Here is a 25,403-nt window from a genome sequence, read left to right as displayed (position 1 = left end):
CTGAGAGTGGAGCCAGTACCCTTTGGGCTAAAAAGGAATATTAGCATGGAATAAAAGTGTTCAAGATATACTGAGACTTTCTCGCTGCTATTCTTTGAAAGCGTATTGAAGTGGGTATATTTGGGGTGGGGTCTCCCAGGCTTCTCCTTGGTATTCCTGCTTGAGGATCATGGCTGCTACCTGACTGGACTTCCCCAAGAGAAGTTTGTGATTCTGCTTTGGCAAACTTTCATTGACTAGTAGAACTCATTCTGTTTTAGTGCATATTTCAATATAAACGTAAACATTTCACTCAAAACAAATAATCATGAGGTGTTTAAATACTATGCACTACTAAAATTACCTCATGTACCCTGGAGGCCTCTCTCACGTTCTGGAAACACGTCTCAGGCTAAACCCAGTTAACTCTGTGCCCCTCCCTGTTCGGCCCCTTGACTGTTGGCCCCATGGGATATCATCAAGAGTCAACTACAACCACTTGAGCTTCCTTATTTCCCGTTGTGGTTCTGGTGCCAAGCACTGGTTATCTGTCACTTGCATGGTGGAATGAAGATATGTCCTTATTGACCATGCTTGGCCCCAGGTAGTCCAGAGGTCGCATTGGTGAGAATTAGGGTTGGGTGCCGCTCCATGGGCGCACACCTGCTGAGCAGGGCTGTGGGTGGAGATCAGCCTCCACCTGCCATTGGCTGAGGGGTGTCCTCGCACGAGGACAACCTACTCAACCATACCCAGCTCCTCAGTATAAAGCTGCTCTGCATAGAGGAGATGCTGGTGGACGGGAAAGGAGAGGACTTTTGCAGGTCCTTGTGGTTCAGGACTAAGCAGAGAAGCTCAGTTTTTCCAGGTATGCCTTTGATGTATTCTCTTTATTCTGAGGAGCAGTTACCAGCAACTGTCACTGAGATGAACTTCATATAGAAGGAAAATAGACTTTCCATAAATGTTTAAAAGTACGCTTACTAAAGACCGAGGAGATTTAAGGAGCATTTATTTCGTATAATCGTCTCTTGTTACAGGATAAGGATGAAAATCAAATTATTTCTTTAACAGAACAGTGTGTTGAGTGGTGCCGCCTTACTTCCTTCCCTTCCTTCCCTTCTTTATTCCTTCCTCTCCCCTCATCCCTCCCCAACTTTCCCTCTTCTTCCCTCTCTTTCCTTTTTTCTTCCTTTCGAGAAGTAAGTGCACGCCAAAGTCTCCAATCATGCAGATGTTTTCCTAATGGGTCAGGCACTGGTAGACCATAGCTGACAACCAGGAAAAGAATGGAAGTCGTTCATAGAAAGTTAAAGCAGGTACAGTTCAAAGTCAACTCTTACTGTTTCTGTTTTATGGATGAAGAAACCTAGAGTGCACGAGTGACTTACCTAAGTCACACAGCTCATGTGGTTGTGCTCGTGTGTATTTTGTAACGTAATTTGTGCTGTATATCATGATTGATGAGGTAACTATGGTTTTAAAAGCCAATAGTAGGCATAGGAACGTGAAGGGTTAGAGTCATCCCAGTGATGGAATAGTGCCAGTTTTTTATTCGGCACATATTTTCTGAGCCAGTTCAATGGCATGATGGGTCAAAAGCCTGATTAGGGTGGGTTTAGGAGAGAGTGGAACTGGAAAAAAGGGTAAACAAAACAGAAAACTGAGTTTTGGTGTAGAGGGATTGAGAGAACCGGGGAAATAGCTGTCGAGTAAGGAGTCGTGTTACAGGGAACAGGTGGTAGATGAATAGGCTGATGTCCCTGTTTGGTTAAAGATGGTGGGACTCCAAGGTATTCATGGCAGTGAGCTGAAAATATGAGAGATTGTGCTCTAAGAGTTGGATGCTTAAAATGGAGCTGAGGACTAGTGGCCTCTACGTACCTAAGACTTTAAATCAATTTGCTAACATTGTTCCACTGTTATTCTAGGGAGCCTCTTTTATTACTTTCAACTATGACATTGAATGTCCTTGCCCTAGGCAAATTCAGAGGGTTATTAATTTTCATTACAAAACAGTACTCTGTTCATACTGGTGATGCCGGCTCTATTTCTTTATCATTTAGGTGAGAGACAGCTCTGGTAACGTTTACAGAGAGAAAATACAGCAGAATGTCATTTCCGAGCTGCTCTATTGCTGTTCAATGGTTTGTGACTTCTAAATGTAAAAATTAAGATACTGAAGATAGTGTAATTATGAGTTGGAATCCTTTGATTATCAGTGGAGATTCCTTTCTTAGAGGACTATTTGGAGATAAGTGTCACTTCCTGGCTTTCCTGTCATCATTTGTTATTCATAATATGGTAGCAAATCTAATTTCCGAAGGTATTTACTGAAGGGGAGATGCTGATCTTGTCATATCCTCCCAAATTCTCATTGACTTTTCATGGCCTGCAGGATATACAGTATATAGTCTTTGCTGACCTGACCCATATCTACTTTTTCCAGCATTGTCTTCTGCTGTTCATCTCTTTGCACTGTGTATTTCAGCCAAATAATAATAAGCTGGTTCCCAAATAATAAGATTTGCTTCTTGCTACTGGGTTTTTCCTTTTCCTGTCCTTGGCCTGGGCCACTAATATCCTGTTACCTCACCTGACCTTCAAGACCGTAGTCAAGGGACACCTCTTTAAGGGGCCTCCCTTTAGTCTTGTGATTCTCAAACATAGCTCATATCGGAATCACCTGGAGGGTCTGTTAGAAGGCAGGTGACGGAGCCCCATCCCCAGAGGTTCTGATTCGTCAGTATCTGAGGTGGGGCCTGAGAACCTGCAGCTCCACTCAGTTCCCAGGTGATGCTGAGGTTGTGAGTCTGGAATCCATGTTTTGAGAACTATGCTAGAGGGTTAAAGTCTTTTTCTCAGCAACGTTGATATTTGCGAGACTTTCCCCACCCCAGCACCCACAAAGCTTCATTCCCTCACACTGCAAATATAATATTAGCAAATAGTTATTAAGCAGTAATTATTTATCTAATGCCTTCTGTATGCACACAGATTATGCATATGGGTTGGATTATTCATGTCGAACAAACCACATTATTTACAACACTTGATATTACATTACATTGAACGTAATTTAATCTTGGATGAGTCAACAGGCACCTCTGTTCTATGCATTGTAGAAGGTATATTATTATGAATGTCAATCACACTTTTATGGTACTGTAGAAAAAATTAGGTCATTTGAACTTTCTACAAAAGCTGATAAAGCAGAGCTTTAAAAGAAGGAGACTTCACGTTTGGAACTTGTGTATAAATGGCATGTGGACGTAATTATTGGCATTTATTAGAACTACAAGAGATTTAGCAGTCCTTTGGAACTGGCTCTTGTGTTTGGTGCAGAGACGGTCTTGGGCTGGGTGGATACATGTCCTGCGAGGGGCTCTGCTGGGGAGAAGATGAGTCTGGGCAGATTGGGCTGTTTTTAAGCAAAGGTCCTTATGGTCAAGAGGGGTCCAGCTGCTTTGGCAGGTTTGTGTTGCTCCATTCAGGGCTATGTCCAGGACAAACAAATGACCTACCCGCAGCTGCCATTACTTAAATCAGCTCAGCAGACTGTGTTCTCATCAGCTAGATAAAATCTGGCATTTACTTTGTATCTAGCGACCTTTGCTTTTAGGAGAGTAAAAAAAAAAAAAGCTAGGAATCTTGCATGGTTGTTTTATAATAATGTTACATTAAAGGGAAAATACAATTTCTGATAGCTTAGTAATGAGAATGGTTCCTTTTTTTTTTTTTTTTAAGGGATGCTATCATCTGTACATAAATGGTGTAAAAATGTCAAGGCATCTTTTACTGAAAACTTCTTTTGAGCGATCTGTCAACCCCAACTTCTCTCTCTTTGGTGTTTCCTGTTCATCACTCCATTTGACTTTATACCTTTGAAAGGAAAGCATTTTCCTAACGGGGTATAAGACCAGCAGTCTGCGGAGTACAGACTGGAAGAGATGGAAGTGAATTAGTTCCATTTCTGAAAGCGCAATGGGGGCTGATAGGAGCCTTGAGGGTCCCCAGTCTGCAGGCTCTCTCTTCTAGAACCACCCGTTCTCTGGACAGTTTCCCTCCCTTTTGCCTTTGCTTGTGGGAAATGAAGGACTTGCAAACCCTCCGTTGTGTGAATAGGCTGGGGCACAGCTAAAGAGAGGCAGTTGCTGAAGGTCTTGGGACCAAGTGGGGAGTGAATTTTCACCCTCTCCAAACATGTGCAAACCGGAGGGGTGAGCATGGGAATGAGCCAGTGGTTAGATGGATCACACACACTTTCTTTGGACATGGTTTTTGTATCCGACCTTTACAGAGAGGGACTAGCTTTGGGTTGGGGCCTTAGTGTCTAAGTCAAACCGAGTCTCACCATGAGTCGGCTTGGCTCTCTGCATGGTCAGTTCACATGTCCTCCTGTCCCTCCGTCTTCTGACTCGTGCCCTGTGCACATGGACGGTCCCATTTCCTCTTTCACACCTTTTTCTGATGTCTCCAGACCGCAAGAGATCCTTTCCTCCTCTGAGTGTTTAGACTTGCATAGTCTCAAGCCCGTAGGTTGGCTCTATGTAGTTGAAACTGAACTGGTAAAAATGAATTTGAATTTGGGCAATTCAAATGTCTTTGTAAATAATAAAATACATTTCGCTGAATATAGTTAATACATTTCGTTGAATATAATTAATATACAAGAAATAAACAAAATGTTTTTTATCGTGGCCAATTATATATAGAAAGTGAACCGTGGAATATAGGGCATGATTTCAGGGAGGATTTGAGTAAGTGAGAAAGATAGATCTATAATAAAAATTAAAGATGAGAAAATAGAGTAATCACCAACCAAAGAATTGTTACCAGTACTTTTTTAAAAAACAAAACAAAAAACAAACAAACAAACAAAACCTAATGGAAGCAAATATGCTGAAAGCTTTCTGTACCAATGTTTAATCAGGATGCCTTTTGGCATCACCAGCTCACTGGTTTGGGGTAGACAAGGACTCATGCCAGCTGGAAGGGGCATGGCCTTCCCACTGTGATGGTTGGTTGTGTTGTGGCCACTCTCCAAGGATGGAGAAGCCTGAGGGGGAAATTGCAACCTAAATTGATGAGCCCCTCACGTAGGAGAGGTTCTACCTTTCTGCCTTTATTCTGATAATATAAAAACATAGCAGTAGAGGGATTTGATAAAAAGAATTGGTGGAATATTTTGATTCAGTGGTCATGCAATTTAAGAAAGAGGGAGAAATAAAAATGCAACCCTAGTCTCTGACTTTGACCTTTACATTGATCCTTGGGCCGAGGATGGCACCCTGGGGAGATGAGAAGGTTCCTGGGGAGAGGCCCTGGAGAAGAAAAATAGCTCAGTTTTGGGTATTTTGACTTTGGGCTGCATGTGGGCTAAATTATTTAACTTCCTTTTTCCTCAGTTTTGAGCTCTGCAAAGTGGGTTTAATTATAGTTTCCATTTCGGAAGGTTGTTGCCAGCATTTCCTGAGTTATTACAACAAATATAGCACCCAAGACACAGCTCAATAAATGTTAGGCAAGATGATGGTGATGATGATGGTGAAGTAGTAAGATGTCAGGGGTTTAACTGGGTAGTCACCCTCCCTGGCCTATCTGATCAGCACTTTTTCGTGTTAATCCTTTCCTTACCAGAAGTCAGAAATGTCAGTCTGCAGAATTTACTCATCAATTAATAGGTCACTAGTGGAAATATGTCACTTGGTGTTTCAGAGAGGTAAAAGGAAGAAATATTGGAATCAGTGTTTTAATAAGGAAGGGCAGAAAAGTAGCATGATGGCGAATTGAGAGAATGAGAAAAGCAAAAGCAAAGTAATAACCAAAAGAAGAAAAGAAAATAACAATCCTAGTAATGAATGTCATTAATTAAGTAGTAATTATAGCTAACATCCCACCTCGTGCCCTGTGTCAGGACCTGTGCTGGTTGCTCTGCCTGTTTCATCCAATTAATCCTTATGCAGCCCTGTGAAGTGCAGGTATTACAATTGTCTACATCTACAGATGAGCAAACTGAGGTTTGGGAGATTAAATGAGCTCCCAAGTTCATGCATCTAATAAGAGGCGGAGCCAGGATTCAAATTCAAGTAACCCTTGTTGTGAAAGAAGTGGAGCTTCTTAAATGCATTCTTGACCTACTGGTGGATTCTTCCTGGCCCAAAATAGCCAATTTTGCTCCTTTTTGTTAATTACATGACTAGGAAGAAAACACATGAACATGTCATGTGAATGAAATATTTGGGTGCTCAGCGCTTACGTAATTCCTTCCTCTTTTTCATGGTAGGGTTGAAAACATTAATGGCAACAAATGACATGGTAGATGGAGACTTCCATCAAGAATTGAAGTCAGGCATGGCTAAACGGCAGACTGTATGTTCTAGGAAAAGCTCTTGCATTAGTAAGTATCACCAGAGCTATCACTGTCAACTAGAGTTTTCTAAACTTACCGGAATATAGGCTTTTGAATTTGGTAACCTCGGAACCTAATAAAAACAATATATAGCGCACACTGTACTGGGAATGTGTGCCGAATCCAAGAACTAAAAATCATACGCCCCCAAGGCAGAGTCTGTTGGGTGTGTGACTAGGAGCCGAGGCAAGACAGGGGAGCTTGGAGCCAAATGGAACCAATCGATGTGCTCTTGGATGTGGACCTAAGGTTGTTTACTAAGCCCATTCACTGGTGGGAAGTCAAGTTTCTTTATCCTTCTTTGTAATTTAATTTGTAATTGTCTTTAAAAAAAGAAGGAGGTTGCAGGAACTTGAGGCTAAACTGCAAAAATTCAGATTTTTATGAGCATGTTGAATGCAACTAAGGAACTGTAAAGTTGTTCTAAATTTACATGCTAAACATGCACCTGTGTTGAATTTGTAGCTCTGATTGATATTACTTTTTGGAATAAGTTCAGGGAGCCTGTGTTGTACTTGAGGCATATGATGGAAGGCATGGGGATAGTGAAATCCGTCTTAAGCAATCACAGAATTCCCTCCTGAAGTTCCGGTTCTCATCAATAGGAGATTTTATGTGGGAAATTGCACCCAACTCTCCCAAACTTGCCTTTGTGGTTGCAAATACAGAAAAACCCATTTAGGTCAGTTTCCTGTGAGGGGAAATGATAAATTGTGTGTCATTTGCATCCCACAGTTGTAATGCCATGGTTATTCATGGCAGCACTGTAAAAGTATCTATTCTGGTAACTCTGAATCATAAAATTCAGCGGCCCAGGTTTAGGTCAATATTTGATTGAAGTTGGTGACTGGAAGCAATGATAAGAAACGGTCTTGTTTTATGTCAAAAGATAATTTGTTCAAGATCGGTGGTCCTCATAGAGGGATTGGCGCAGCAAATCCCTCTTTGGGGAATTTAGTGGGAGTGGATTAGAATCACTTATTTATTTACTCCTTTTCTTCATCCCTCATTCTGTTGTCCTCCAGGATGAAGGTAAGAACAGTGTGCCCACCCTTGTATCTGAAAATATTTTCCACTTCTGTCTTGTTCTGAACTGCTCCTTTAGGGCTGGCTGTTTATTTTCTTTCTTTGTAAGTTTGTATTAAGCGTCTTCCTGCTTCTTGGAAATGCAGTTCTGTTGTTCACAGAGACTTGTGATGGTTTCTATTGACAACCTAATTGACTCATCAATAAGAACAGCCTTACTTAAAATTAAAAGAAAATAGATATTTGACAAGCAAAGTATGACCTGTGACCCTAACGATGAATTAGTTCCTTGAGAACTACTTGTTTATCCGATGTTTGCTTGGGTTTCTTAGTATGCGACACAGTTGCAATGACTAAAGCCTGGTTAAGACTGGTTTGTGAATTTGTAGTGACTTTGCTGTGAGACTCATTGGTTGTGGTAGTGTCTACAAGCAGCATTTCCAGTTATTTATCGCTGTATAACAAATCACCTCCCAAATTAGTTGTGCAAATCAATATCACTTACTTTGCCCACAGATCTACAGCTTGAATAGGGCTCTGTGCCGTCAGGTGAGGTGGCAGCTGCACTGAGGCTGAAGGCTCTACTTCAAGGTGGCGTATTCATATGGCTAGCAGCTTGGTGATGGTTGTCATCTAGGAGTTGAGCTAGGTCGTCCTGTTTCTTCTCCACATGCATTTCTCCTTGGAGCTGTTGAGCTTCCTCACAACATGATGGCTGAATCCTAAGACTCAGTGTTGTAAGAGACAGCAGCTGGAAGCTGCCATTCTCTTAAAGGCTGAATTAGAACCGGCATAGATCCTTCCTCTGAGGTGAGGGGTGTCAGAAGCCTGCAGCCATCTTTAATTGATCACAGACCAAACTGGACTACTTACCTTTGTCTCTATAAACTGTTTACTTTCATACCTTTTGGCATTTCTCAAGGTATTTCTTTACCTGTATTGTCCCCCTTTCCTTTTTTTTTTTTTTCACCTCATGCATTTTGATTGGGGGTAAAAATTGGTTCTTGAAGGGGAGGCAAAAAGTCTTAGATTTTACTATGGGGCTAGCTATACCACAGAACATAAACGTATACACAGCATGTCTGTGATATGAAAATTTCATGGGGGTAGGGGAGCAGTTAGGAAAAATAAAAGTTTGAAAAGGCTCCCTGGGGGCAATAATGTAAAAAACTTTAAGAAACACTGCTTTACTTCCAGGTAAGATCTGTATCCTCTCTTCCATAAAGTGTGTCCCAACCCAATTCCAGCAAACTTAATTGTCCCCTTTCTTACACTTGTAGCCATTTCATTTCTGTATCTGCAATGTATTTAAGCTGGTTGTATGATCCTTTCTCCCTCACCTGACTGTGAACTTCGTGGGTTCATATACCATGGACCTGTAGAATGCCTGTAATCAGTATTTAGTGAATTGAATTAAAATGGGCTAAGGCGAAATTAGGTTTTATCTTGTTTGGGTTCTTCCAGAAATAGACCCTGAGATAAGGATTTAAGTGTAAGTAGTCTTTTGGAATATTCAGGAAACATGGAGGCGGGGAAAGATGGGGGGCAGGGAAGTGAGACAGGGAAGGTGGGAGCTGACAAAGGGTGTGCTGTCAAGTCAGCCACTGCATGTGAGGGAATGCTCCTGTGAGGAAATGCTCAGAAATGGAAAAAAACAAAAGCAACGCCAAACCAAAACAAGAAAGTTCCACAACTCAGAGTTAAACCTCTTGTAGGGCTAAGGAGCTAGGATATTTTAACTCTGGCACTCATTGATTGAGGCCTCCCAGGTATGTTCATCCACTGCACTTGGCTTCTGGGGCTTTGGCAAAGCCCCAGACAGAGAGAGGCTGGTACTGACGGAGGAAGTCACCTGGGGCACCGGAAGTGGGGAGACCTGAGGGCTAAGGACAGGGCACCAATAGCATCAGCTGCAGGTTTCCTTAAAACATTATGACTAAACTCATCAGAAGAAAGGTGATGAACGGTCTTTGTTTGAAACGGGACAACTCTTACTTTCTCAGTGTCAGTCTCCTCAACATTGAAGTTCAGCTTCATGAAGACAGGAAACGCGCCTGTCAAACCTGTCTACCCAACCGAGTGCCTGACTCAATACATAAGAGGATTAATGAATAAATGGTGAATAAACCAGCCCTGTGATTTAAGAGATGTGTTCTTTATTGTGTTGGAATTCAAGGGAAGTCAGGGCAGGTAAGACACAACTGGTAATGAAAGCTGACAAGTGTCAGGTACTGTTTTCTTTAAAGACCTCTTAGAAAACAAACGAACAACAGGGTGAGTTTGTTCCTGGGGGTGCCCGGGGCTGCTTATTGAACCACTGGCATTTTTGTGACTGAGCAGCCTAGAGTGAGATTCAGGTCCACTGAACTCAGACAGGCCCAGGCTGGGTCCTGACCACTTACTTTGGTGTCTAGTCCTGAGGCATTTAACATTATCCTGGGTTCAGGTGCATTGAAAACAAGTAATATTGACCAGCTGTGGCCAGTGAAATACCTATGAACGTAGAGTCCACATGGTGAGTACCTGTCCGTTCTGTGATGGGCTGAATTGTGTCCTCTCCCCCCCACACAAAAAAAAACGGTCCTAATCCCCAGTGCGTCAGAATATGACATCATTTAGAAATAGGTTCCTTGCAGAGGTAATCAAGCTAAAATGAGGTCATTAGGGTGAGACCTAATTCAATATGATGTCTTTACAAAAAAGGGAAATTTGGACTCAGACATAGACATAAGTGGAGGAAAGATGATGTGAATACACATAGAGAGGAGACAGCTGTGTACCTGGAGTTATACATCTATAAGCCATGGAACGCCAAGGATAGCTAGCAGACGCCACAAGCTAGAGGGGGCAAGGAAGGATTCTCCCCTAGAGTTGTCAAAGAGAGCATGGCTTTGATGAAACCTTGGTGTTGGACTTGTAGACTTCAGAACTTTTAACAGTACATTTATGTTGTTTCACGCCACCCCGTTTTTGGTACTTTGTTATAGCAGCCCTAGGAAAGTAGTACACTTTCTTTTCTTTTTTGACAAAGAGCTTTCCAAATGGTTGTTCCCTGCCCCCCTTCTTCCTGCTTTTCACTTGCTTTCTTATGTGCACTGTATTGATTAGTATTTAACATTTACCTGTCTGTTCTCTTGGATTAAGAAGGTTATTGCATTCTTAAGCTACTGGAGAAGGCAGAGAAGTCCTTCTTTAGGTGTTTGGACCTTTTGGCTGTTATTCAAAAGGTAGTCATTTTCCTCTGAAATGGTTTGCCATCTCTTCCAGGATCCAGTGGGAATGAGCCTTTCTGCTATTGTGGTGGGTGAGACTGGCCTAGGAGAGGCCTATACCTCCTACGTGTGGCTTCCTGTGGTGTTGCAGGCTCAGAGCCTTTCCTTTACAAGGAAATCGGTGTGATTTCATTGAACCCAAGGGAGGCCACTAGTCACGGTCTCTGTGGCTAAGAGTCGTCAGCATCCTAATAAGGCTGGGTATTTTTCTGGTTGTGGACTTGGACCAGAGCTCACTGTCAAGGTGATTTTCAGAATGGAGCAGTCTCATTGATGCTAGCCAGTAGTGATACTTAGTCAAGGAATGGAAGGGAGTGAGGTAAGATGAGAACAGTGTGACTCGGGCATGTGTTTAGTTTGAAGGCATTGTTTTTTAATTCCAGTAATGTTTCTCTACACTCACTTAATCATTTGTTTATTCCTTAAACATTCATTTAGGGACTACTCTGTGTCAGGGGCTTTGTCCGAGACGAGGGATACAAAGAAGAGACCACATATAAACAGTATATTCAGGTGTTATAGGTGATGTGAAAATACTGATTATTGTACAAGGTACAGTTTAGGCATAAAGCAGGTAGAGGTGGGAGGTGAGAAGTTTCAGAAAAGTCTTTATAGGTGTGATCATAATTGGAGGAATGTCAACAAAAGATTAGAGTTCCTATTTCCTGCAATGTGGAAGTCTCTCTCTCTCTCTCTCTCTCTCTCTCTCTCTCTCTCTCTCTCTCTCTCTCTCTCTCTCTCTCTCTCTCCTAAAGATATCACATATAGCAAATGAATTCTCCATCCTCTGTGGATGACTTTGCAACACAGAGCTCTCCACTGAGCCCTGATAAAGGGAATTCTGGCTTGCCAAAGCTCTGGCATGTCACTCACCTTCCTGACCACTTGAAGCCTGGGGACAAAATTATTTTTAGTTTCCTTCCAACCTGCCAAGAAAATGTTCAATCCTGTATCAACCAAAATGTAGTCCTACAGAGGAATTTTGTGTAGCAAAAATGAAGTGAAAATAAAACCCAATGTGTGTGGATGCAAATATGTGTGTTTATAGCATATCTGCTGAAGAACACGGTATTCACTGACACCATAAAGCCAAGCCCTTCAAATTGAAGCTTCAAGTTGCCCTTGGGGCTCAACTCTGGGACCAAATAATGTTCCCTTAGGGGAATATGAGACAGTCTTTGGGATCTTAAACTCATAACATTTGGTTTGGTTTCCAAATCTTAAATTGTTTTGTCTGACTCATTTTCATTCTTTTAAAAGTGTGTTTATGCTGTTTAGTTTTTATTCTATGCTCTGTGCCCTCATTTATTGCATGGAGGAAGATAAGCAGTCGGCATCTTTCTGGGTTATTCCTTCTAGAGAGAGTTTCAGTGTTCATGCTTCTCCACTAAATTGTGAGGGAAGATAGGGCCAATATCTCTCTAAGAAGAAGCGTCTGGGATGGGAGCTAGGAAGCATCCTGAAGACATAAACACCTGAGCTGGAAAGAAACAGCGTTTGGAGGGGAAGGAACTTTGGAATTTACAGATAATGCTAATATGCCCTTTGTAATATTTTATATATATCTTTCAAACACAAAGCACTCTTTAGTGCACTTAGTTTTTAACTGATTTAAAATGAGTTTGACTCCTGGCTTCTGCATAGGATGCATACAGCTGGAAAGAGCATCACTTTTATCCGACCAACTGGAAAGAGCCAGACAATTTACACAATTAAAATTTCTCTTGAACCCATCAAAGAGCCAGGGTCCTAGTTCTTCCAACTAGCCAGAAATAGAAAACAAGGCCTCCCAAAAGAGACCACATGTGAGTTATGGCTCACCTGTGGCAGAGCATGGGAGGAAGATGGCCTGCAATGCAAGAAGGTAAAATTATTATTCAGCTAAATTTATGATTTTATTGAATAAAAAATTATTCAGCTGAAATTAGTAGCAAATTTTAAAGGTCAATTGTGGGCCAGTATGAGAGTACAGAACCTTTGGTTGCTGTATACCCAGGTGGAATTCACACCAACTCATAGGCTCTTCTAAACAGACCACCACCACAGGGGCTCATGGGAAAGATTGAGAGCCAGGCTAGAGGCCAGCGCTAACCTCCTGTGATAATATAAGCCTCGAAGAGGAGTGTGGTTGCCACACACACAGACCAGCTGGACTCTTCCCCCCTAAGGGTTACAAGACTTCACAGTTAAGGTGGAGTGATAAATCCTGGGGCTCTTCAGGTACAGGTAAAGACCCATTATAACTTGTGGAGACGAAAAGGAAAGAAAATCTCTATGTCTGGAGGAAAGGCGCAAATGCTATAAGGCAGGGCAAAATCAAGATCACTGAGAAAGCCTGACTTTTGAGACTAAAGGATACAGGACCTGCCTAAGACTGAAGTAGAACAAGAGAGAAGAAACTTCTCCTGCCTTCCTCCCCTGCCCAACTGCCAGACTAGAAAGCACTAGTATGAAGCAATTGCAGTCAACCTCTGGGGACAGGGAAAGAGTGAGGAGACCCTCTTTGAGTCCCAGGGATACAGAATAATCTGAAAGCTGAGGGTGGAGCAAGAATATCCTGTCAGCAAACCAGACCCCACCCTAAAGATAAGCTAATTCTAGAGGAATTGAAATCTGTGGAATGGCAGTAAAACCCACACCCAGACTGATTACAGACTAGATTGACTTGGCACACTGCACAAATACCTTCCCAAAAGAGATATGGTCAATTGCAGGTATAAAGGCTATTTACCTCAGACTCTACTGCCATGATGTCCAGAATTCAATCAAAATATATAAGACACACAAAAAAATCAAGAGAAAAACAATCCATGGTGAGGAGACAAAGCCATTAACAGAACCAGACTCAGAGATGATTCAGATATGGAATTTAAAATAATTGTGATTGATATATTAAAGGCTCTAGTGGAAAAAGTGAAGAGTATGCATGAACATTTCAACAAAGAGAAACTAAGAAAGAATCAAATGAAAATGCGAGCGAAAATAAGAACAAGAACAGCAACCCCAGAATAACAGAGATAAAGGCCATCTTTACTGAGCTTATCAGTAGACTCAGTCAAGCCATAGAAAGAATATGTGAACTTGGAGACAGACTGTTTTGACTGTATTGATTTTCTGTGTTATATTTCTTTGATCTATCCTCCAATATTTATTATTTGGTGTCTTCTACTCACTTTGGGTTTTATTTATTCTTCCTTTTTTTTTTTTTTAAGTTGAAGCTGAGTTTATTGAATAGAGAACTTTTTTCTCTTGTAATATTGGCATTTTGTGCTATAAAATTTTCCTTAAGTACTGATTTAATGACATCCCATTTTTGACATGTTGCATTTTCATTTTCATTCAGTTCAAAATAGTTTCTATATACTTTTCGATTTATTCTTTCATGCATGGGTTATTTAGAAGTGTGTTATTCAGTTTCCATATGTTTGGAAATTTTACAGAGATTTTTCTGTTATTATTTTGTATAACTTGAATACTAAATTTACTGGGTATTTTTGTTTTTGTTTTTCATACAATCCAGAATTTGGTCTGTCTTGATAAATGTTTTATGTACACTTGAATTCTCTTGTTTTTGGGTGAAGTGGTCTATAAATGTCAATTGTCTCAAGTTGGTTTTTGGTGTTATTCAAACCTTCTATGTCCTTGCTGATTTTCTGCCTACTCATCCTATCAACTTTTAAGAGAATGGTATTGAATGCTCCAATAATATCTGTAGCTTTTGTCTATTTATCCTTGTGGCTTATCAGTTTTCATTTGCTTCTTTATATTTGGAATGAATATCTTACAAGCAGCATAGAGCTGGATCTTGTTTTTAATGAATATCACTATATTTGCCATTCATTAAGAGTATTTTTAATACCCCTCTTAGATTAATTTTATAGATTTTAATCCATCCTCTTATTATTTGTTTTCAATTTGACTCATCCTTTTTTTGCATTTTTTCCTTCTATATCTGCCTTTGTTTTTATGATTCCATTTTATCTTTGTTAGTGTATATAAATTTTTGGTTTGTTGTTTTGATCATTGCCTTATGGTTTATAGTATATACATTTAACTTATCACAATATACCTCAAATGATATTAAGCCATGTCACATATCCTGTTAGATTCTTACAATAGTATATTTCCATGTTACCTTTTCTGACTTCAGTACCAGTGTTGTAGTAAATCTTATTTTATACATGCTAAAATTCCTACATTATTATTATTTTTAATAATTTTAGAAACAGTCAAGTATCTTTCAATGAATTTTAAATAAGAAAAAAATTGTAGTTTTTATGTAGTTACTCTTTTATGTGCTCTTCATTCCCTTGTGTGGATTTGTATTTTCATTTTTAATTTCTGCCTGATTGGCTTCCTTTAACATTTCTTATAAGACAGGTCTGCTGATCATGAATTGTTTCAAGTTTCATATGTCTGGAAAAGTCTTTATTTCACCTTCATTTTGTATACAGAATCCCAGGTATAGAATTCTAGGTTCACACTTTTTATTTTATTTTAGTATTTTAAAGGTGTTGTTCTACTGTCTTCTCCCTTGCATTATTTTCAGTAAATAATTAACTGTCATCTTCATCTTTGTCCCTTTGATTATATTAGGGAACTTGATTATGATGTGCCTTGGTGTCATTTTCTTCATATTTCTCATACTTAGGACTTGTTGAGATACTTGTATATGTGGAGTTATAATTTTCTCAAATTTGGGGAAATTCTAGCTATTTTATCTCAAATATTTTATTTGTTTCTCCATACTTCTCTGGTATTTCAGTTATACATTTATTAGCTCACTGATAATTTTATATCAGTTATACAGTTACATATTTATTAACTCACTGATAATTTTTTCCATCTTTTCCCTCTGTGTTTTATTTTGAATGGTTTCTATTGTTTTGTCTTCAAGTTTACTGTTTTTTTTACTGTACTGAAATTTGTTATTAATCATACCCAGTGTGCTTTTCAAATCTGACCATGTAGTTTTTATCTTTACAAATTAGATATGGCTCTTTCTACATCTTTAATATATCAACTTATCTTTTAGAATACATGAAATATAGTTTTAAACCCATTGCCTGGTCATTATAACATTGGTGTCAGTTCTGCATAGGTTTTGATTAATTTATTCATATCTTCATTATGGGCTCTATTTTCCTGCTTTTTTGCATATCTGGGGATTTTTGATTGGGTGTGAGACATTTTGACTTTTACTTTGTTGGTTGCTGGAGATTTTTGTTTTCCTATAAATATCCTTCAACTTTATTTTCTGGAATTCAGTTAAATTATTTCAAAGCACGTTGATCCTTTTGGATCTTTTTTTAAAGACTTACAGGTGGAACCAGAGTGGCACTTTGTCTAGTGCTAATTATTCCCCACCACTGAAACTAGACCTTCTTTAGTACTGTACCCAGTGCCCCGTGACGCATAAGTCTTTCCAGTCTGCTGGTAGGAACAGGGAATATTATTGGCCCTGTGTGAACCAGCACTCTAATCTCTGATCCTCCCACTGGTTCTTTTTCTTGCATTGGTTAGTTTCCTTTTGTGCATACTCTGATTGGCATTCAGCTGAATATTTAAAGAGACCCTCTGCAGATTCTGTCTCTGTGCAGATTGCTCCTCTTTTTTTTTTTCTCCCCAGGCTTTCATCTCTGTCTCCTTAACTCTGGGACTCTGCTGGAACCTTCCTGCATTTCTCTCTGTACTGCAATTTGCACTCTTTCAAGGTAGTAAGCTGGACAGTTGTGCCACTTACCCCATTTGTTTCAAATCTGTCAGGGATTGCTCTCTTTCATTGTCTGATATCCAGTGTCTCACAAACTGTTGTTTCATGATTTTTTCCAGTTTTGTTAATTGTTGTAAGTGTCGGGGTTGATTTGGTCCTTGTTACTCCATCTCGATTGAAAGTGGAAGTCAAAAAATATTGATCTTTAGTAGTTTAATTATATTCTGTGCAATAAGATACACTACCGGGGTATGTGGGAATACATAGAAGAAGAATTGAGTCCTAATTCCTGGAGCATACTCATTGTGTGGAATGACAAACAGATATGTTGGCCTATTTATAGTATTACTTCTCTCTATCATTCACTCACTCACTCTCTTCTTAGTTGAATTTTCATAATTTAAATATAGGTACGAATTAGTTCAGCTGTATGTAAATTTTTTTTTTTTTTTTCCATGAGTGAAATTTTTGTTCTGTGCTCGTAGCATTTGTCATTATACATCAGGGGTTGCAAATTTCAAGGCCTATAAGGGTCAAACAAATAATATAGGAGTGAAGTTGGTAACACATAAGATGACTATAAAAATAGTCACTTGTATTTAGTATAGAAGAGAATGCTGGCAGTGGGGGAAAGAGAGACCCTGGCAAATTGCAGAGTAAATAAGGAGCTATTTTCTTTTGGTCAGGAAGGAATGCAACTTGCTTTTGTAGATCTTCTGATCTTTCATGAGAAGTGGAAATGCAAATTTTAATCATATATACCTCAATACTTGAATACTACTTCGAATTTAAGCACTCTGTGAATCAAATAAAACATAGTTATAGGCTAAATGTGCCTTTGAGCTGAGAGCTTGCAACCTGTGTTTTATAATACAATAGTTTAACTGTTAATACAGAGGGTGCCCCAAAAATTGTATATACATTTTAAGAAAGAAAAAAACTATTAAAATTACGCTGATGGTAACCACTCTGAACAACACTTGTAATTGCAGAAGTCAAACGTGACTTGTATTCATCTTTTGTTATCAGTATATATTGAGTATTACAATGTTAATACAGTTTTTTCCTTTCTTAAAATGTGTATACATTTTTTTTTGGCACCCTCTGTATATAGAAAAGTAGTTTAGAAGATGACAGAAAACACTTAAACTAGGAAGATAGCATGTGAGTGTGTGTATGTATTTCAGATCAGTAACAAAAATAAATAAGTGATTATATATACATATATGTATGTACACATGCACACCCCCGAGGGAGCGTTTCACACGCCTTGGGGGCTTTTCGCATATTCTGTGGGCGTGGAGTTAGTTATTTTTGTGCCCCTCCCACATAATCTTGAGAGAATCTGTGATATGTTAAAAAAAAAAAAAGCTTCCATAATTAAAACTGCATGAATAAATATGGGTATATGAACATGAGTTATTTTCAGTTAGTTTAATAATAGCTATCATTTTTATATAGACAGCCTTTTAAATTTATAAGTGTCTGGAGGTAGGCCTTTAAAATTAAGCTGGAACTTTTTTGAATAAGGCAATTGCTAGGATAATTTGGAAGAAGGCAAATGCCATGTTGGTATAGGTCTTTCTTTTCTTGAAATACCATCAACATAAAACTGCATTAAAAAATTAATCCTTGAAATCAAATAGTGCAATTTTCTATATGCCTGCTAGATTTGGGGAGACTGTCCAACCCTGTTTTACTTTCAAAAAGGACAAAAATAAACAAAGAAAACCATTTGCATGAAAACATTTAAATAAACGTTGATTTAATTAAGTAGAATTTTCTTTTCTTCACTCATGTAATTACTCTCAACCATTTAACACATTTGCTGTTTAACAGAAAAAATATTTTTCTTTTATTTTTTTATGTGAAAATGATAGAAGTATTTAAAAGAAGAAATCTAATAATTTACATTAAAAACAATAAACAAAAGAAAGATTGTATTACAGGTCTCAAAAGAATAGAACAATTGTTGTTTTTCTCATATTTAGGACCTGATTATGCCTTTGTTTGAAAAATAAGTGCTATAAAACATTAGGAAACCACAACTGAGTAAATTCTTTCATACCCCAAAGTAATTAAAGGAAGTGTGACAATGAACGCATGTCAAAGCCTTACTGATTTTTGTGTGCTTGTATGAGTTGGCAGTTATTTGGGGTGCTGAGGTTTTCCATTAATTTTATTCACCCACTTGTTCCTTGTGGTTCTCTTAAAGAGAACATCTGTGGTATTTTTGAAGCTTGATTAGGGCATTACTGACCCTGTAATTAGCAATTTAAAAATGACCATTATAGCCAGCCTTCAAAATGCAAGGATGAACCAGGGATTAAAACCTTAATGCCTTCCCTTTAATTTGTGTGAGGATAGTGGTCCAAAAAGAGGAAGCAGCATTTGCCTTCCCAAAATGCTTTATATTTTGGATACAGAATCAATACAAAGGTGAGAGCCACCTGATTTGAATTGGTAAAATATGGAAATCCTTGCCTGCTAAACTGTCAGAGATTAATGTCTGAATAGGAGAAGGATGGGCCAACTGTAAAATTATACAGGGCCTGGTGATCCCCCCATCCGCATAATGGGGCTTGATTTAGAGGCTCTATTTTAGGATCACACATAAAGCACCAAATGCAGAAAGCTGAGCTTTGTTTAATTTGTCTGGGGGCAGTGCCCTAATTTTCTACAACACCATTCTCCTCCCTTCTTTAAGAATGAATAAAACATCTACTTTATGGAACTCTGTGCGTCTTTCATTTGGGAACAGTCACTTTTCCAAGCTCCGCTGTTAGGTTCCTCTTTTTATAATGCCACTGGATTATGTATGATGTTTTAGGTTGCATTGTCTTTATTGCCGTTGCATGTTCAAAGAACAAGCACTGTAATTTTGGACTTGATATAACACAGCCTTTTAAAGTTGACCGATGAGAAAACTGAGGCCTAGGCAGTACAGGGCCACGTGGTTCTGACAGAGCTGGTTGGAGCTCTGTGTCTTGGTTACCCTGCAGGAGAGCTTGTCACCAGAACCGGGCATCACTGCAGGTACGCACGCCGTGTGGCTGTCTCGAGACTTGGAACTTATCTCATTTTAGCAGTAGCTCAGAGGGCTTTGTCATAGACATGAATCACTTGGGGATTATAATACCTTCTTCAGATTATTATTTGGGGCTTTATCATTAAGGCTCAGCTTGTTCAAATAACTAAGCGCAAGATTCATTTATTTTTTTTTTTTAAAGATAATGTTGCTATTCATGCTGCAGTTTAAGATTTATGAAGTCTTTTTTAAAATGTTCATTAGTGGCTCCCATTTTATTTTCACAGATGACTTTTCATTAAAAAGTAATTTGTATTGACGAGATTCCTTTAGTTGCAAGGATCGGACACCCAACTCAAGCTCGCTTAAACATAAAATGGGATGTACTGGTTCATATTCTCAGTGAAGACCATGGATGGGGTTGAGCAGATACAGCTGGGGCCAGGGTTCGGCACTGTCAAATCTCTGACTCTCCATTTCTCAGCCCTCCTTGTCTCTGTGTGGTTGCATTCTCAGACTGACCTTAGTGGTTAGGAAGGTTGGCATCAGCTCTGCACTCAGATCTCCTCAGTCTAGTAACCCTGTCTGTCAGTCTCCTAGAAGAGTGTGTTCAGCCAATTTTGAGTTTCCTCTGAACCAATACCTTTGACTGGGGACAAGTGGTACTCAGATGGTCAGCCTGTGTCACATATTCTTTCCCAATGTCAGAGGATGGGGGATTGTGACCCATAACCCTATTCCACAAAGTAGTGTAGAATAGAGGAGAAGGTTCCCCAAGAAAGGGGACAGAAGAGCGTTCTGTCGATGTAAGAAATGCCCAAACTTGTGAAGAATTTTTGAGTTTATTTGAGCCAAACTGATGACAATTTCTGGGAAGCAAAATTTCAACGATTGAGAAAATGCCCCAGAGAATACAGTTTTGCAGCTTATTTGATACATTACAGTCAAAGGAGGAGACATAATGAGGGTTACATGAAATCCATTGGTGGTAGATTAAGGGGGTGGGAGAAAGCAAAGCGGGGCCATGTCTGGGATTGGATAAAAAGTAAAATGAAGGGACACACACTTCTTTTTCATTGGTGGGTACAGGATAGTTAATAATTAACATGTGCAGCACACAGAGATGGTAATCGGGGAACAAGACACCAGTGAGGGGTTCTGTGGTCTGCTCTGGTGTGTGTGCGGGGTGTCCTGAGGGGTCTGGAAAAGGAGAGCACTGACATTTCAAGGTATGTTACCTTAGATACAAAAAGACCACAGACAGGCTCTCTTACGGTAATGAGTGACCTTTGTCAAGGAAGCCACGGACCTAGGATGTGACTACCCACCATGACCTGCATTTGGTTAGGAATTTTTATGTTCAGACCATCCTATGTGGTTACTTCGGGTCTCTGAGTTTGTGGGGCCCGCCATGCTAGCCTCCTGTCAGGCTTAGTATGTGGCCCAGTTTTTGTCGACGGTTCTTATGATAAACAGCTACAGCTATCACACTTCTACCACCTGAAGATTTATAAGAGCAACTCAGAGTTACATAAAAATGTTAATTTTCTCTAAAAAGATGCATTATTGTAGAATCAATGATTCATCAAATAATTCACATTTTATTTCTCTCTTTACCTTTATCCTTTCACAGTGGGCATAAAGGACAAAAACCATTAAAGAAAAAAACCACTTTTTTGAAAAAGGAATCATTTTCTCTATTTTACTTTCAAACATTGTCTTACCCTCTCTCCTTAGCTCTTCTCACCAACTTGTCACATAGATACGCAGTTGTCATTTGATTTAACAGTCTCTACCTACTGTGAGAAACCCTTTCAAGCAGAGACTAACATTTTACTTCTGTTCCAGCTGTGCCTACACACTGTCTGCCTGAATGTAGGTGTTCAGTAAAGGCATGTGGAATGAATTGGTGAGTGAATGCATGACACACACCTGCCTGGCTGGAGGTGCCAAGGCTTTGAATAGTTATGTAACTGAGGTTGCACAACTCATTGTATTGAAGTTGGAATTTGAACTCTGTTATCTTCCTATCACCAATTTAGGTTTTTAAAATGTTTATTTTCTTTACTTGGCTCCTTAGCCATGTAATCAAGGGTGTGTGTGGTGGGTGTGTATGTGTGCCAGTCTGCAACTTTCAGTCTCTCTGTGTGCTTAGCGACTGAACCAATAGTTAGGACATTGGTTCCCACAACAGGGACAGGAAGACAGTCTCAGAACTTCTGGGCAGTGTGGTTGTCTAGCCCTCATGAGAATAAAATCACTTCTAGTGCCATCTTCAGGAACTTCCTGTATAGCAGAAGTCAGGCTGAGTTGTGCTGTGGTTTCATGTGCCTCTCGTGGAGCCCCAGCAAAATGGCAGACAGGGGAGAATGTCCCTACTTGCTCATTATGTCATCTTCTGGGTCGCTGTTCCCTTATTCTCTTCATCTTGGGGCCTCAGCACTTTCCCACTGAGACAAACAATCTTCAGCCATCTCTCTTAGTGATCCATGTTTCTCCTCTCAGACCACTTTGCAACCCCAAACCCCACACCCTCTGTTGGAATTGATTAAGAACACAGACAGAATCTTCCAGAATAATATGAAGACTTGCCCTACATTTAAAAAAATACAAATCAGGGGGCTGGCCCGGTGGCTCAGGAGGTTAGAGCTCCATGCTCCTAACTCCCAAGGCTGCCGGTTCGATTCCCACATGGGCCAGTGGGCTCTCAACCACAAGGTTGCCAGTCGGATTCCTCTACTCCTGCAAGGGATGGTGGGCTCTGCCCCCTGCAACTAAGATTGAACACGGCACCGTGAGCTGAGCTGCCACTGAGCTCCCGGATGGCTCAGTTGGTTGGAGCGCGTCCTCTCAACCACAAGGTTGCTGGTTCGACTCCCGCAAGGAGAGTTGAACCAGTGCCCCCTGCAACTAGCAACGGCAACTGGACCTGGAGCTGAGCTGCGCCCTCCACAACTAAGACTGAAAGGACAACAACTTGAAGCTGAACAGCACCCTCCACAACTAAGATCGAAAGGACAACAACTTGACTTGGAAAAAAAGGCCTGGAAGTACACACTGTTCCCCAATGAAGTCCTGTTCCCCTTCCCCAATAAAATCTTTAAAAAATGCATACAAATCAATACTCACTGGGAAAATAAGGGCAAGTCTCTCTCCCATTTAAAAAAGTATTAGGCTAGCAGCTTTGTATCCTAAAGGGTGGCTGTATCAGTCAGGGTGAAATCAGAGAAACAGAACTAGCAGGAGATAGATAGATGGATGGATGGATGGATGGATGGATGGATGGATGGATGGATGGATAGATAGATAGATAGATAGATAGATAGATAGATAGATAGATTTATTCAAGGAATTGGCTTATGCAATAATTATGGGGGCTGGCCAGGCGAGTCTGCAATCCTTGGGGTAGGCTGTCAGGAAGGGTGGGATGAACTCTTGGGCATGGACTGATGCTGCTGTCCGAAGGTAGAATTTATTTTTTTGGGAAGCCTCAGCTTACCTGTTCAGGTGGTTCAATTGACTGAGTCAAGCCCACCCAGATTATCTACGTAGGATAACCTCCCTTACTTCAGTTCAAATGGTTATGGACTATAGTCATTCTGCAAAATACCTTCACAGCAACACCATGATTACTGTTTGGTTGAATAACCTCGCCAAGTTGACACATTAAACTGACCATCCAAGTGACCAGTTGGAGTTCTAGTAGATTCCATGTGGACTGGTAAACTGTTATAAGCCCTTGGGATACTTCATGGAGTAAAACAGTTTCTGCTCCTATGGCATTCATATTTTACTGGAAGATGACAGACAGTGAAATAAACTACATAAACTTATAGTGGTGATGCATAGTGCTAAGAATAATAAATCAGGGGAAGGGAATAGACAGTGATGAGTAGATATGTGTGAAGAGCTGGCTACATAATTTGTGGGGCCCAGTGCAAAACGAAAATTCAGTGTCCTCTTGAAAAAATAGAAAAAAGTGTCATTCAAGGTATTAAACCCCCAAACTTGTTATTTCTTCCATGAATCTCTCTCTGAAATAGTCATGGTGGTTTGTTTGTTTGTTTGTTTGTGTTTTCCCCTACTTAATGTTCTTCTAAGTAAAAAAAAAAAAGAAAAAAAGAAAAAATTAAAATTTTGATTATTAACATGATTTTACCCTTCATCATTATATTGTGAAATGCCCACTGTCCATACAAATATCAGAGCTAAATTACTGAAATTACACAATTTTCAATTCCTGCATTTTGTTCTTCCCAGAATAGTGGAAACACTCCACAAAAAAACTCACCTGTTGTTGTTTTAGTTCTAATAGGTGCACATTCCCCTGACCCTTTACCTTTGGTTTACTGACCATCCGGGTGGCCAGTCAGAGTTCTGGTAGATTCCATGTGGTTAGTGTAGAGGGATGGAAGGAGGGGACCTGTTCATTTTCAATATAAGTGGTTGCCTAATACAGGAAAGTCATACAAATGGAAAGGATATGATAGAGTTCCCTGATCATCCGTGTTTCTTAGAACACAACTGACTTCTTTCTGCATTTGAAGCAAGTTTTAGTTCTAAAGCGTGGCCTCCTGAGGCTGTCAGTGCGCCTGTGTACTGAGTCAGAGACTGGACATGCTTACCTTGCACTCGGTTTGTGTCTTACTGAATTCTATATAGTGGAGGATGCACATATTGTGAGTACCTCCTGTGCTCACGAGGTACTCCACTGTTCCATCAGACTTAGCTTTCAAAACAGAAGTTTAAAGGTAAAGTTACTAAAGCTGTCGAGATGGTGACATGAAACCAAAGGCGTAGACTGCGCACAGAGCCCTCCAAAGCACAGGACCCTGTGAGACTACATAGGTTGCATGCCCATGAAATCAGCTATGTGTATATATGTTCATGTGTGTATGGATGTGTGTGCTATTTTAGATAAAGCTGATAAGGAAGGACTATCTCATAAAGTGACATTTGATCAGGGTCCCCAAGGAGGTGAAGAAGCAAGATTTGCAGATACCTAGGGCGAGAGCAGCATGTTCAGAGGTTTCAAGGCACATGTGGCTTTTGTTTATTTTCAGAAAGTAAGGAGGCCATTGTGGCAGGATCCACGTAGGTGAGAGAGTGAGGAGTAGGAGATGAGATCAGAGAGGCAATGGATCCCTGAATCGTGCGTGGGCTTGGAGGCCAAGGTAAGGACTTAGGATTTTTCTGTGAGAAGAGGGAAGGCTTGAGAGAGATGTGCAGAGGGATGACACTCCATGATTAGAAGTTAGAAGGATCGCTCTGGCTGCTGTGTGGCAGCACTCTGTACAGGCCAAGTTTGGAAGTGGTGGGACCGGTTTGAAAGCCGCTAGACCAAGCAAAGATAGGACATGGGCTGTGTGATAGATAGTGGTAATTAATATGCTTGGATTCTGTTCACATTTCAGAACTAGTGCCAACAAGCGTTGACTGTAGGATGGATATTTACTTAGAGTCCTGAGATAACAAATAAAATAGTTCATTAAGAAGTAGTGAATTTCCCAGAGTTCCACAGTCAAGGCATAGCAGAACTGGGGAGGCCGAGAACAGACGTTTCATTTTCTTGTTCATCAGTTCTCATTTTCCATTATCTCTAGACTTTCCCCCAAATTGCTGCTATAGCATCCTCTTTTGAACATCTTCATTGCTTTAGCTGAGTTCGTCATGGATTACACGTCTAGGATTTCTTCTGTATATGTCACCTTGGAAGACCTTCTCAGAACAAGATCGTGGGTGACTTCACCACTACCCCATGTTCCCATGATGTCTGCATCGGGGTTGGCTGTCTCCCATAGTTTCCCTTTAATAATGTCCTGACAGTTTCTCCCCCTCTGTTTCACCAAATATCTTTTAGCCTCCCCTATTAAGACAGAGTTAATAAAAACAAAGATTTTGCTACTGGGTTTGATGTACAATTGCACCACATATAATTTCAAGTGATTTAACTATCTTTGGCTTTTTTTTTTC

General features: G+C 40.1%; 1 protein-coding gene across 2 annotated transcripts in view; it reads left to right on the top strand.

Annotated features, from left to right (window-relative positions):
• PID1 (phosphotyrosine interaction domain containing 1) overlaps positions 1 to 25,403 on the top strand; it is a 215,280-nt gene that overhangs the window by 77,911 nt on the left and 111,966 nt on the right. The window contains exon 2 of one of the 2 annotated variants that reach the window (XM_019737408.3): positions 6,266 to 6,379. The exons of the other annotated variant lie outside the window; for it this stretch is intronic. The gene's annotated coding sequence lies outside the window, so the exon portion shown is untranslated. The remainder of the gene's footprint in view (positions 1 to 6,265; positions 6,380 to 25,403) is intronic. 2 annotated transcript variants of the gene reach the window in all.

The sequence above is a fragment of the Rhinolophus sinicus genome, chromosome 17, assembly GCF_057876585.1.
Source record: "Rhinolophus sinicus isolate RSI-liver-muscle chromosome 17, RSI-T2T, whole genome shotgun sequence".
In the NCBI taxonomy this organism is placed as follows: domain Eukaryota; kingdom Metazoa; phylum Chordata; class Mammalia; order Chiroptera; family Rhinolophidae; genus Rhinolophus; species Rhinolophus sinicus.
Note: the sequence above shows the minus strand (reverse complement) of the source record. Positions and strands in the feature narration are given on the sequence as shown.